A 15,728-nucleotide genomic window follows, 5' to 3' on the forward strand; every position below is an offset into this window, starting at 1 on the left:
TTTAATTTTTCCCCAAATGTATGTTGTTGGTTTTCTGTGACAGGAAATGGGAAATATGCAAAGGCACAAACACTATTCTGCATTAGGGGGCTAATATTTTCCCATGCTTTTGATGCAAGTTGCTTTTCTTTACATACAGTGTGCTCTAGTGTGCGGATACATTGGTATTATGTGTTCAATAACACAGAAAATCTTTTATTTAAATGATTAGAATATAAATCCTGTTTTTCAGATCTGATTTCTTGACGTTTGGGGGGAACACTAGCATGTCTGTTGCTTTTATTTTAGGAATAAAAGTAAACTCCGTAGGGAGTTCACCAAAATCCTCACCCTTTACAAACTAAGAGGAACAAATTGTTGCTTCATTCACATTTTGGTCTTCCTGTGGTATGGTATCTCCCTTCAGTCTACTGTTTGTGTTGCTTTATCTTTGACTCCAACAGAGATCAAAATACATTTTTTTTGGAATTATAGTTTGGCAATATGCTGGCAAATGCGAAAACACATAAAGCAAATTTTTTTCCACAATGCTTTTAATATTGAGACAGATTTTTATCTAACAGAGCCTACAGAATGTAACATGAGTGCACCAGCAGCCCAGAGCTGTAAACACAGCTTCCTGATGACATATCCCTAGGGGGACAGATCATACAGTTTCTATATTATTCAGCTTGTTATTCTACTGGCACAGAACTGATTTTTGCTTCAGAAAAATGTTTCTTTTCTGAAACTCCAGCTGTCCCTCATTCATAAAGCGGTGTTTTAATAAGGTGGTTGTTTAGTATGAAACAATGATAGCGCTAATAATGAATCACTAACAATACAGCACACTTCTTATCATGGATGGTCTACTTTATGCCAAACAGCTGGAGGAAACGTGGGGGAAAATGCAATCAAGCATTTAAATATCATAGCTGGATGTTTCCAAACATAAGTATCCAGATGCTTAGCTTTGTGGAGGTAATATGTTTGATTGCCTGCTTTTAAAAATATTTTATCTGGATCTTTTGATGTTCTGTAGGTGCAGTCATGTACTGTTCTTCATTTTCAGTATGCTGAATGATTTTTCTGATCATGGATAATCAGAAAAACAGTAATGCTGAAGACTAGCTGAGACTAGGCTTGGCAGGAATTGTGTGAGCTGAAGGAGAAGAGGATGACATGAGACTTGGACTGTGGTTAAATGGTTCCCTCTCCTGGCTAATGCATATGGAAGCAGGCGCCTTTTAAAGACATCAGCTGAAGCAGATTCAGTTTTCAGTTAAGGGATATATAACAATTATGTCTGGTGGAAGAACCAGATTCTCTTGTCTGCCCTGAGACTCAGAGGCTGAATAACCAGGAACTTCCAGAGATATTCGGTTCTCAGAAAGAAAGCAAGCTCTCCAATATGCCATTGAGGATACTGGCTTAAAAGAAGTCTGTTCTTACCAGGCCAAAGTAGAGCTCTTCTCTTCCTCAGACAGATGCCTCATTAGGCAAAATTAAAAATCTAGGAAAATAGAGTACTTTTTCTTTTTAGGATCTCAGAGTACCCCGCTCAAATGAACTCATGCTTCCCAGTACACTTCTCCAATACCGGTTACTGGTACTTACAATGAGAGTCATTGCCAAATGCTTCACTAAATGAAAACCCCTGAAAATTAATTATCTCATCAAAGATGGCTCACTTTCAGAACCGGATTCATACATCCTGGCACTAAAATAAATGCCAACTCCCTCCTAAGAATGAAAGGAAAAATAGTCACTTACTGACATGTCCCTGCGGGAATCAATAACATTACAGATAATAGAGGAGACAAGAATAGCCTGGGCATATTAATAACTCGGCCGACTCACTGATTTGAGATGACTAGTTAAATAGCATTCTGCACTGATGAGGACTCCATGGCACGAGGAACAATGTCATCATTAACATGTGAGACTGTTTAGCATTTTGAACACTTCACTCATAAAGAGAACTTAACACAGGCCTATTTATTGGACTTTAGACAGATGGTTTAATGTTTTTTTAGCCTTCAGCCTATCAGACCACCCGTGGTTTCCTTCAGCCAAGGGCTTTTAAAAAATAATTGGTCCATAGCAATTTTCTAACAACTCTGACTGCAATATATTTTTCTAAACCTTTTTTTTACCCTTAACTATCCCTTACAGTGGTTTGTGGTTGACAGACTTCTCTGTCTGACACTGATTCCTCACATATAAGTAATTACTGACATAAAAGATGAAGGGGCTGAAATTTCATCATTAATGGTTTCTTTGCTATAGAAAAAGCTATTTAGAAATGATTATTTTGGAAAACAGTTCTTCCCTAATTAGACATTGCCTGACACTCTAGAATATATTTCCCAAAAATCTTTCAATACAGGAAATGACAACCCAACATAGATGGGTAACTGTGGGTGGCAGAGGATGCATTGCTCTAAGCATGTATGTGTTCATCTTAAAATGGTAAAGAGGGTCAAATGTGCCTCTGTGTGGGGAATATGTGAGTGTGCTTAGGAAGGAATAAAGTGGCTGTGGATCCCTGCTCTTACTGTCAAAGTGAGAGACCAGTACAATGGAAAAGCAAGCAGAACGTGTTTTTATAGTGCAGAGATCTTAATAACCACCTGCACCACCCTGGCCACTGGTCAGCTCTTCAGGTCCTTCTATGGGTCCTTTTAGTGAAACAGCATGGCCCAGGGGCCCAGAGACTGTGGACTGGCCCAAATGGATGCTTATTTGCATATTCTTCTGTATGTAGCTTCCCCGGTAGGGTTATGAAGAGGCATGCTTAGCCTTGGGGCAGAGAAAAGCAAGTATACAGCAGAGAGGACTTAGTGATAAGATGTTCTAAGGGGAAAAGAGTCTTCTGACTGCGCACTCGGGAGGGCTTGAGAAGCCTGAAAGTCTTAGTGCAGAGCTCGCGATTGGCTTTTCTCTTTAAGGAATAAATGTCTCGCAGGAGGCTCAGATTTACTGCTGACACTTCATGCAGGGTTGGATTGGAGTCCTTGCTGATTCTGTGGCTGCTGCTAGTGTCAGGATTTTGCACCGATACTGTCAATTTCTTCACCTGTGAGGAAGACACCGCTGGTACCAGCATCGGTGTTTTGTTTGATCACGTCCAGTCTAATTCCCAGCGCGAGGTGCCAAGTCAGTTTCAGCTGATTAAATAATTCGACAGCTCTCTGCTCCGGGTGCGCGAGGGCTACGGGCAGCTGACTGTCGGGGACGCTGGCCTGTACCTCCAGCGGCTGTGTGGCTAGGCCCCGCAGTGCGTGCTGGCCTTCGATATGGTCAGCTTCTTGCAGGAACAGTTCCGGCTGGTGCACGTCGAGGTGGAGGTGAGGGACGTCAACGACCACGCGCCGCGCTTCCCCCGGGTCCAGATCCCGGTGGAGATGTCCGAGGGTGCGGACGTGGGCACGCGCATCCCCTTGGAGGTGCCGGTGGACTAGAACGTGGGCGCCAGTGGGCTGCAGAGCGTGCACCTGGCCGAGCCGCACAGCCCCGTCTGCGTGGAGCTGCAGAAGCGCACGGACGGCGCTCAGTGTGTGGACCTGGTGCTGCTGCAGGAGCTGGACCGCGAAAGCCAGGCCGCCTACAGCCTGGAGCTGGTGGCCCTGGACGGCGGCCGCCCGCTGCTCTCCGCCACGGCCGTCTTCAGTGTGTGCATCCTGGGCGCCAATGACCACAGCCCAGCCTTCCCGCAGGCCACCGTGGCCGAAGTGGAGCTGGCGGAGGCGCGCTGGTGGGCTCCCTGCTTCTCGACCTGGACGCGGCTGACCTCGAAGAGGGCCTTAACGGCGAAGTGGTGTTCGCTTTTGGCGCCCGCACCCAGCCAGAGGCGCGCCGCCTCTTTCGGCTCGACCAGCGGTTGGCCCGCCTCACCCTAGCCGGGCCCGTGGATTACCAGCGTCAGGATACCTACGAGCTGCACGTACCAGCGCAGAGCCGCGCTGCCGCCTGCAAGGTCACTGTGCGCATCCGCGACGTCAATGTCAACGCACCCGACATCGCTATCACCCCGCTGGTACCCCGGGCGCGCCGGCTGCCTCGCCCTTCGCCGCTGCCGCCGCCGCCGCTGCCCTCCAGGGAGCGGACGCTAGCTCGTCGGCGGGAGCCGGGACGCCCAACGCTGGCGCCACCTCGATGGTGCCGGAGGGGGCGGCGCGCGAGAGCCTGGTGGCTCTGGTCAGCACCTCCGACAGGAATTCGGGCGCCAACCGGCGGATGCGCTGCGCCCTCTACTGGAACGTGCACTTCCGGCTGCAGCCGGCCTGGTGGTGACCGCGGCGTCGCTGGACCGCGAGCGAATCGCCGAGTACAATCTGACGCTGGTGACCGAGGACCGCGGCGCGCCCCTGCTGTGCACCAGGAGGCCCTACACGGTGCGCGTGGGCTACGAGAAAGACAACGCGCCGCTTTTCACGCGGCCGGTCTATGAGGTGTAGGCGAGTGAGAATGCCCCGCCCAGCACCTACCTGGCTACGGTGGCCGCCCGGGACCCGGACCTGGGCCGCAACGGCCAGGTCACCTACAGGCTGCTGGAGGCAGAAGTGGGCCGCGCCGGGGGCGGTATGGCCACTTAGGTCTCCGTGGACCCAAAACCAGGAACTGCGCGCTCGACGGCACTTTTGACTGCGAGGAGCTGGCGGAGATGCAGCTGCGGCTGGAGGCACTAGACGGCTGCTGTCAGGCGCTATGGGGCCTGGCCATAGTGCGGCTGCAGGCGGAGGACCAGAACTACCACGCGCCCCGCCTGGTGGCCCCACTGCTTCTCAGTAGCTCAGCCCAGCTGCCTCTGCCCGGGGATGCACTACTGGGCTACGTGCTGACCGTCTGCAGGCAAAAGACGCGGACGAGGGCGCCAACACCGAGCCGACTTACATAGTCCTCGGCAGCGACGGCGGCCCCGAGGTGCTGGCGCTGCACCCGGCTTCGGGCGCCACCCAGCGCAGAAGTGGTGCTGATGCCGCCGCCTCACGAGGGAGGGGAGCCACGCATCAGGCAGGGAATGGGAGGGCAGCTTGAACCCTCCCTGTTTTGGTCGGTGTTTTGGCCAGCGGCTGTGTCCTTCTGCTAGTGGCCATCATCACTGTGACTTGTTCCTGCCAAGGCAAGGCTAGGACGCTGGTGAAGAAGCTCCATGAGCACTCCCCAAGCAGATTTCAGGCAACGAGTGACCACGCTGGTCCACGTGTCAGAGCCATAGGGGCTGACTCTGGGGGCTTCTGCTCCGGGTTCTTCGCAGACACACGGCCAGTTTCCATTTCCGGGGCCCAGGCGCTGGAGTCTGTGGAGGATTCCTAGTCTGAGGTCAGTGAGGTGTCTTGGAGCTCCTCTTGTTGGGAGAGGAGCAGGACTGCATGGGCCCTGGTAGGGCACCGCTGCCCTTCTTAGTGTCCTCATTCACTTGGAGTAGATCTTCATGCTACTAGCCTTATGAAACTGCAGTGACTGATTTGGGACTTCAAATGGTTGATATTTCCGGGCTTGTTTATTTTTTTTATTTGAAAAGAAAAGTTATCCACAGACAAGGTTAGGGGCAGGCTTGATAGTCACATGTGCATTCATGTAGGTTCATGTCTGTTTTTGTTGTTTTTGCCTGTATTAACTTCCTTTGGGTACAATTTGGATACATTCAACCCTCAGGGTTAATGCTGTTTTTCTGAAACACTCCGGATGAGGAATGCGGCGCCTGCTCTGTCAGGTTTGATATTAGATGGTGAAATATTATTAACTGCTGCTCTCACCCCTTTGGAAAATAGGGTTCAATCTCAGTTCCTTTTCATTCCTCATCCCCTTGTGGAGAAAATAAATCTGCGGCAAGTTTAAGGTAATTTCAGAATATTTATTGTTATCTCTAAGTAATATGTTTGACATTTTATACATTTTTATGGATACCAAAGTAATTCTTTCCTTTTCACTTTCAGTACACATTCAAATATAGATGAGTTCAGTATGAAGGACAGTGGAAAAGTAGACAGTGAATTGAATGACAGCCATTTGGATATCAACAGAGAGGGTTTCAAGAAAGCATCCTTTCAAATGATTGCAAAACAAGGGGGTAAGTTCAAACCTGTGACTTTGAAGCTCTTCTTCTCAAAGCATCATAAGACTCATTCCTGACTTAATTACAATACTAAATAAGTGAGTAGGTGATTTTGTTTGGCTTTGCTTTGTTTACAGAATGCTGCACCAACACAACCTCATTCTATCCAGTCCATCTGCTGTGTCATTTGGGGGTGCGCTTTAGGCCCAATTCTGTGGAATAGTGTCTGGTTCTGGAGTGGTAGCTCCTGTGGTGAAAGGCATTGTCAATTATGAGGTATTTTCTGTTAGTGTGCATGAAAATGGGCACTAGATCTTTTCCCTCAAAGAAAATATGTTACTCAAAGAGCAGTCATAATGGTTTGTCCTACTGACTCAAATGCCTCGTCGCCATAACAGGTGTTTTTGCACAGTCTATGTTCAGTTCCTTTGACTTTTTTTTTTTTTTTTTTAAAATGAGGGGCTTCCAGAAGCATCCACCTCCTGGTTACTTTCCTCTGAATATTCTCTAGTGGTCAACATACTTTCTAAAATGGAGAACTTGAAGTTGTATACAGTGATTCAGTACCAGCCTCTCTTCTGAGGTCCAAATTCGTATACACAACTGCCTACTCAACATCTCCATTTGGATTCTGAATGGACATGCTATATGTTCAAAACTACTCTTCGTTTCTATTCTCCAAACCTGTTTTTCCTCTGGTGTTGATATCTTAGCAAAAATGACATATCTGTTCACTTAGTTGCTTGCTCTGGCTTAAATCCTTGATGTTATTTTTGATTTGTTTCTTCCTACACACAACTTTCGATCCATCAGCAAATTCTGTTGAATTTTCTTTCAAAATATATTCTCAATCAATTCACTTCTCACCACATTCATTGCTACCACTCTACCCCAGGCGCTGTCATCACTTGCCTAGCAATGGCAGTAGCCTCAAACTTGGCCCCTCTGCTTCTGCTCTGGCCCTCTTGCAGACCATTCTGCATATGAGAACTAGACTGGTCTCTTACTTCATAAATCAGGTTGCATTACTCAACTCTCCAAATACTTGTCGCTTAAATAAAATCCCAAATCCTTATCATGGTGTCTCAATTACTATTGCTGTGTAACAAGCCAGGCTAAAATGTAGTGGCGTAAAACAACCATTTTATTATGCTTGTGGATTCTGTGGTCAATTTAGACAAGGTACAGCAGGGATGGCTTATCTTTGTTTCAAAGTATCTGGGGCCTTAGCTGGGATGATATGATGGCTGGAGGCTGGAACCATCTGAAAGCTTCTTTAGCTACATGCCAGGTTTGTGGGCTGGGATGAGCCAAAGTCCAGGAGACCTGACTTGGTGAAGTGGGAAAAAGGGAGGCTTCATGTTCTCTTTACACATGGCTTGACTTCTTACAGCCTGGCAGCCTCTGCAAAGTCACATGGCAGTTCGGGCTGCAAACATGAATGATTCATCCAACAGGACAGAAGTCACATCCTCTTTTGTAACCCAGCTTCTGAAATTACATGGTCATTTCCATCATATTCTACCGTACAAGCTGTCTTAAGCTCACCCAGATTCAAGTGGAGGGGACAAAGACCCTATGCCTACCCTAGAAAATTTTCCAAGAGTTTTGAGGGCCATGTTTGTAAATCAGCCACACATGACTCATCAAGTCCTGCATTATCTGGCCCTTGGCTGTCTCTTCTACCTGATTTCTTACCCCTCTTCCCCAGGATGCTTTAGATTATCTTATTGGCCTTCTTGTGTTTTTTGAATACACAAAGCATCTCTCCATCTCAGACCTCAGGGTCTTGCTGTTCTCTCACCTGGTAAGCTTTCTCTAGATACCCATATTGCTTCCCACCTTCATTTAGGCCTTTGTTCACATGTCCATCTAATCAAAAGAGGTCTTCCAAACCTCATTTGCCTCTCCTCCCTGTCACTCTCCATCTTCTTTACTCTGCTTTATTTTCATTCCTAGCATTTATCACTCCCTGGCATTATTTGTATATTTATTTGTTTATCATTTGTCTCTTGTTCCATGTTGAATGGCCACCTTCAGATATATACTGAAACAAACAAACAAAAAACAGCAAAACAAAAATCGGCAAATTTACTGAGTGGATAAATGAAAGGTGTGGTGTAACCAGCACATACATTGAAACTTGTATGACTAGTTCTTATGATCATATTGCACTTTAGGGTAAAATTGTATTGGTATTTTTTGGAAGTTCCATTGTACTCCCTAACTTTCTGAAAAATGTTAGTGTGATCTTAAAACTTGAAGTTTCTATAGTGAATTTATGTTTCCGGATAATTTAGTGTTAAATTAGCCTTTTCAAAAGAATCAAAGGACTGGAACTCCTACTGTTTATATTTTCTATTTAGGAAATTACCAGCTTATTCTTGTCTTAACTTAGTTTCTTCTTCCTAATAACAAGCATGATAACTCAAAGTGCTGCTATGACAAACGAGAATGTGATCAAGGCAATGCATTCAACCTGAGAGAATATTTTTTTCTTAGTAATAACCGTCACAACATTGCTTCTTACCTGTATTCAACAAAAACCTTTTATTTGTTTAATAACATTTACAGAGGACTCTTTATGTACCAGAAACTGTTTTAGGTACCTTATAAATATTAAACTTACTTGAGTCATACAACAGTGCTATTAGGCAGGTGCTATCATTTGACCCCATTTCACACATGGGAAACTCAGGCACAGAGCTGTTCAAGTAATTTGGTTGAGGCCGCTCAGCTGTGAGGGGCAGAGCTTGGTCTCCAACCTGGGAAGTCTGGTTCTAGAGTTCATGCTTTTAATGTTCTGCTGTAGCATATTTTTTCTGCAGGTTTTTAAACACTTATTTTATGAGTCTTTTAAAGATTTAGGGCCAGTTTACATTCCCGAGGATGTTTCTGTCTTTGAGTTTGAATGAGATGCTCTGATTTATGGTTTGGTTTATCCTCCAACTCTCTGCTGCATTTTGTTGTAAAACTTTTAGTGGGATTATTGAAAGGATGACACATAGGTAATGGCAAGAGAATTGAATTAGATGTTGATAGAGAGGAGATAAGAAGTTTAATGAAAATATTTTAATTTTTTTGCATCTCTTAATAGTTAACAGAGAATTAATGAATCAATAAATACACTACTAGCCCTCAGAAACTTCATTTTAGATTGTTATTTCACCTATTCCTCCCACCAAACCTGTATTAAAGATTCCAGCAAATAATTTAATTGACTTGCTTGAATTTTATTTCCACTTCATTTCCTCAGTACACCAGTAGGTGGAGGTGCAAGTCATTGGCAGAAAATCCGGAGGAAGAAAAAAAAGCAAACAGCTAGAAAACCAGTCCTGGAACAACCGAATATTGTTTACATTTTTAAGTATATTTCTATGTAGCATTCAATTGTTTCTTCTTTTTTTGAATTTTAAACTATTCTTTTTTTTCCAACGTTTTTCCGGATTATTCAGGATGAAAAACATTCAAGGATCCTGAAAAATTAAAACCAGCAAAAATGGTTCACATCATGCAAATAGCTACAGGATTGAACGTTCTTCAAGTACCCTTTACCCTCACATTACCCAGATGAAAAATACAAATTTCCAACCAGAACACTCAGAACTCAATTGATGTTATTTTCAAGTCTGTGTGTCCCAAGTGAAGGGCTGCCAAGTGTCTATGACAGAGTTCAGAACTGCAGGCCAGCAATGCCACTTCCCCCTTCTTGGACAGAATGATGAATTAAATCATCCTTCAGTGGACGGATCACCTTCACATACTTCAGAAATAGCCACTTCATTCTAAAAAGCTGCAATTCATATAGACGGTCATTTCTGTCAAGTGTTTACAAGCCAGGTTACATGCATGAGCCTTCTAGTTTTGATATACATTTTCTTAAATTAGGTTGACAGTCCGTGACACAGCACAGGATGATTTTATAGAATCTAGGATATTTTACCAAGAAGTCTTAAAAGTGGTCTTTATTGCCATGAATATAATAAATGATCATGTATTTTATATTCTAGTACCTTTTATGAATATAAATAAAATATTCAGTCTGGCTACTCATTTACATTTGAATGTGTATGTGATTCTACTGCGAATGCAATTCAACTTCAGAATAACTTTAAGTTGAATTAAGAACCTGGACCCGGACCTTAATCATGAGGCCCAGTGAGGAGGAAGAGGAAGCTGTGGGCAGGCAGTATTTGAGTGGGGGTTACTCAAATTGTCGCTCTAGCCTGGCTTCTGAGAGGGTTGCTGAGTGTTTCATGGGTATAACAGTGGCAGATTTTGGCAGTGGGTGAAAATCATATGGCAGTGGCTGGTGATGTGTTTCCGGGCACTTATCCCATTCACAGCATCAGCTCAGAGGCTGGGGCTACAGGGAGCAGCATGGTGAGAGAGAGAGAGAGAGAGAGAGATCGTGAGAAGGAGTGAGTGTCTTATGGCCTCAGCCATGTGGGCTAGAATTCCTAGCAGGACTCCTTCTTAGCTATGAAAGGATGCTAGGAGAAAACTGAGGCATAAGAGCAAGGATTAAAGGAAGAGTTGGGCCCCAAATGCAGTGACTTAAAGGCTACTTGAGCAGCTGGGCTTAATCTGGGTCCAACCAGATCCAAGGGCAGCAAGGCTGGGTGATGAGATGGAAGGGTCTGATTGTGTCTTGTTTTCTGCAGGATCGGCTCAGACTGTGGGAAGAATTGAGTCTGGAAAGTGCAGGATGTTTTGTGTCTCCAACTAGAGGAGCCTGGGGTTCATTAAGATTTGATGGGCAGGAACTGTGCTGCTCAATATACTAACCACTAGCCACATGTGGCAGTTTAAGTTTAAATGAATTACAACTCAATACAATGAAAAATGCTTCAGTCTCAGTCACTATATTTTATTTTATTTTATTTTATTTATTTATTTATTTATTTATTTATTTATGTATGTATTTTTATACTTTAAGTTCTAGGGTACATGTGCATAATGTGCAGATTTGTTACATATGTATACTTGTGCCATGTTGGTGTGCTGCACCCATCTATAAAATGTTTCCATCATCACAGAACGTTCTGATGGATGGCTTTGGTCTAGAAGAAGGGGCGGGCCAGAGTTCTACCTTCACAGGCTGGGAGTTGAAGGTAGCCAATGACTCACTGTCCTTGCTCAGCACATATATGGGGAACTGTGTGTTTTTGTCTGTTTTCCACCCTTCCAAGTGTGGAGAACTAACTATTTCGTGACAGTTAGCCTTTTAATGATTCATGTATTTTAAAATGGATTGACACGTTATTTATTATATAATCTTTGAAAAATATCTCAAGGCAAGAATTCTCAGTGGTAGAAGGTTTTCTGTAGGCTGGAGAATTTCTAAAGGCTCCTCTGCTATAATTCAGTCCAATCACTTTAGAGATTTTGTAGCAATAGTCATGATAAAACCTACATGCTCTTCCTCCTAAACTCTCCCAAAAATAATTCAGCAGTTTTTAAAACCAGTAATTTATTCCTTATCCATGCTCAGGTGAGAAGCTAGGAAGAACTTCAATCCTTTGGCCACTGGTCTCCCACAGAAAATTACTGCTGTTGGAAATTAGTTTCTGAGTCCCGTGTTATCTTCGGAGAGTCAGTGTGTGTCCTCTGAAGTGTCTGCTTTCCAGATTGGGTGGTCTAGGCCCCAGAGAGACTGTGGCAAATGTGAATGTTCTTTGCTTTATCTGATACATATCTTAAAAGTAAAATGGACACCTGTCTTTTGGGTTACATCTAATATTAGAAAATTTTAGAGTAATTTTTTGTGTAAATACATTCTGTGGGAAACATTTTTAAAAGCTGGGAATCTAAAACTTTTCCTCAAATTTACAAGCATAGAATTAGATATTTTTACTTTTCTTAAAATGAGGCTCTCATGTGTTTGTGACATTAGCTTCTACCTGAATTATGATTCCTAATGCAATTTATAATTCCTGAATCTTGTCTGTTTATGATTGCATTCCTATGAATAATAATAGGCAATCTTTATCAAACACTATATGCAAGGTTCTATGCTAAATGCTTTACATGAATTATTGTTTTTACACCTTGTAACAATCCTAGGAGGTAATTATATTACTACCTCAATTTTATAGCTGAGGAAATGAGTTTAAAGAGGGTAATATGTTTGAGGTTACATAGTAAGCAAATGAACTTAGAGTTTAAAAAATTATGGTAGAGGCTGGGTGCAGTGGTTCATGCCTGTAATCCTATCATTTTGAGAGACTGAGCAGGTGGATCTCTTGAGCCCAGGAGTTCAAGACCAGCCTGGGCAACATGGTGAAACCCCATCTCTACAAAAAATATAAAAATCAGTCATGCATGGTGTTATGTGCCTGTAGTCCCAGCTCCTCAGGAGGCTGAGGTGGGAGAATCACTGAGCCTGGGGAGGTTGAAGCTGCAGTGAACTGTGATTGCACCACTGTACTCCAGCCTGGGTAACAGAGGGAGACCTTGTCTCAGAAAAAAAAAATTACAGTATAACGCTAAAGTGCACGAATTTCGAGTTTACAGCCAGATGAAGTTTTATATATACTCACTCTTGTAACTACCACCTAGATCAAAGTTTGGAATATTTCCAGATCCCTAGACGGCTCCCACATATACCTTCCTGGGCAATACCTCTTCCAGAAGTAACTACTATTTAGAATGTAAAAATTACTATAGTCATTAAGGAAAACAGTATGGAGGTTCCTTAAAAAATTAAAACTAGAACTACTGTATGATCCAGCAACCCCACTTCTAGGTGTAAACCCAAATGAAAGAAAACCAAAAGCACTATTTTGAAAAGGTATCTACACCCCCATGTTCATTGCAACATTATGTATAATAGCCAAGATACGGCATCAACCTAAGTGTCTATAGATGGATAAGTAGATAAAGAAATTGCAGTATAGATATATCTATATATATCTATATATGCAGTATATATATATGTGTATATATATACACACATACATATATATGTATGTATGATGGAATGTTATTCAGCCTGAAAAAAGAAAATCTTAACCATTTGTGACAATATGGATGAAAGTGGAAGACGTTACACTAAGTAAAATAAACCAGTCACGGACAGAAAAATACTGCATGATCTCACTTATGTGTGCAATCTAAAAAAGTCAAATTCACAGAAGCAAAGAGTGGAATGGTGGTGTGCTAGGTGAGGGGGAGGGGAAACTGGGAGATGTTGGTCAAAGGGTACAAAGTTTCAGTGAGGATAAATAAATTCTAGAGACCTAATGTTTAGCATAGTGACCATAGTTAATAATGCTGTATTTGATTCTTGAGATTTGCTAAGATAATGTGTCTTAAGTGTTCTCACCATATGGGGAAAAAACAACTATCTGAATTTTAGCTTGCATATAGTAATCAGTTCACTATGTATATGTATATAAGAATATCATGCTGTACAGTTTAAATATATAAAATTTCAATTAAAAATTTTAAAAGAGGTAACTATTATTTAAACCTTTTTCACTATTACTTTTTGCTGTATGCAAATGTCATATAAATGATACAATTTATACTCTTGGGGCCTGGTTCAAAATTATGTTTATGAACTTCACTCCATGCTGTGTATACCATGGTTTGTGCATTCTCACTGCTGTATAGTATCTCATTGTATGCATTTACCACAATTTATCCATTGTATAGTTGATGGAGCTTAGGGAAATTTTCAGTTTTTGACTTTTGTGAATAATGAATTAGTTTGCACGTTTTTTTTGGTGGACATAAACACTCATTTCTGTTGGCCATATACCCAGGAGTAGAATTGTTGTGTCAAAGAGTGATGTATCTACGGTTTGAAGCTTGAATTTTTTATTTTTTTTGAGGCTAGGTTTCACTCTGTTGCCCAGGCTGATTTTGAACTCCTAGGCTCCAGCAGTCCTCCTGTCTCATCCTCCCTAGTAGCTGGGATTACAGGTGTGCACCCCTGTACCCAAGTTGAACCTTGAGTTTTCTGACTCCACTATTATCCATTGTGTAACACTCATTACATCAATAGCAGCTAATAAAGACTGAGAGCTCTCTATGAGGTCTTTAAGCTCTCCTTTTCTAAGCAGGATATTGATTCAGTAGAGAACTTTCTATAAGCTTAACTAACAACAGCAGGGGGAGGTCTTCTATTTGTTCAACAAAGAGGAGAGTCTTTTACGTTATTATTAAATAGCTGATGTATTACAATGTATGTGGAACACTTAGTAGCTTCTTTTTGAAAAGATCATGATAATACCCATCTTTGACAGACTTGTTTTACTCATTGAAATGTATACAATAAGAGTAGAGTTAGCAATTGATCATTCATTTACTTGTATACTGTAATTAGCCAAGGAAGAAACAAATCAATTTAAAGCCAATTTCCATAGTCTACACATGCACAGGAATTGATTGCAGACTTGAATTTGCTGAATAAAAAGTGAAGCTGGCTAATCTCAATTTGTATTTCATCGAGTAAATGTCAGCTATTGATTTCTGTGGCTTACTACTGTTGAGGCAATCTGTCTGTCATTCTTTAAAGGCAGCACAGCACGATCGCTATGCCGTTTAATTAGGTGTGGTCTAGTCATTTCACTGTTTGAGGAAGATGAAATATTTAGCTGTAGTGGAAGGAAAAACCTCAGCCAGCTGCCTGCTCTATCACCCTCTTTCAGACTGGTACTCATCTTAATTTAATGCCCATTGATTCTTATTGTTAGATGTACAGAGTAGCCCTTTTGTAATGTAGTGTTGGAAGATGAAGCTAAAATGGACTTTACAGGCTAACCGAACTCTCTGAAGCTTTCTTGAACTCTTGACAATGCAGCATTGCATTCTAGGGGAATGACTTGACCTGTGTGTTATAGAATAGGTTTCCACAGTGTGCCTGGTTTTCTTAGAGAGTAATCCATGTTGCCATTGTCATACAGGATTTGTATAGTCTCTGACAAGTTGTAATGCCTTTTTCCCTGGCACAAGACAGAAGATGTAATAGTTTAACTATACCTGAACACTACTGCTTTTGTGAAAAACGGCCTGAAATAACAGTGAAATAATGTCTTCTTTCTTAAAAGAAATATCACAATCCCTTTATCTGTTTGTTTTTGGTTTCCTCACCTGTAAAGTGGAGGAATAGTAGCTACTTTGTTGCTATTTTATGTTAGCTAAATGAGACAGTATGTATAAAATGCATACAGCAATGCCTTTCACCTACTAATAACTTAATAAATATTTATTATTATTAACGTCAGATTTTTAAAGAATGGAGTCTCGCTCTGTTGCCCAGGCTGCAGTACAGTGATGCAATCTCAGCTCATTGCGACCTGTGGCTCCTGGGTTCAAGTGATTCTCCTGCCTCAGCCTCCCAAGTAGCTGGAATTACAGGTGCTCACCACTATGCCAAGCTAATTTTTGTATTCTTAGTAGGGATGACGTTTCATCATGTTGCCCAGGTTGGTCTCTAACTCCTGACCTCAGGTGATCTGCCTGCCTCGGCCTACTAAAGTGCTGGGATTACAGGCATGAGTCACCGTGCCTGGCCAAAAATGTTTTTAATGTTATTAACATTTTTCATTTTTCTCTTCCTTTGTTTAAATTGGCATCGTATTCTAAATATTCCTATGTTTTTCTCTATTTCTTTCTGCTTGGTGCAACTAATACTTTCCATCCTTTTTGGTTGGTTACCATTATTATTTTTTAAACTAAC

At 42.4% G+C, this 15,728-nt stretch overlaps 1 pseudogene; it reads left to right on the forward strand.

Annotated features, from left to right (window-relative positions):
* Window positions 1-2,936: 2,936 nt before the first annotated feature.
* The window catches only part of LOC103879268, a 346,426-nt pseudogene continuing 333,634 nt past the window's right edge, over window positions 2,937-15,728 (forward strand).

This window comes from Papio anubis, chromosome 15 (genome assembly GCF_008728515.1).
Source record: "Papio anubis isolate 15944 chromosome 15, Panubis1.0, whole genome shotgun sequence".
Lineage (NCBI taxonomy): Eukaryota > Metazoa > Chordata > Mammalia > Primates > Cercopithecidae > Papio > Papio anubis.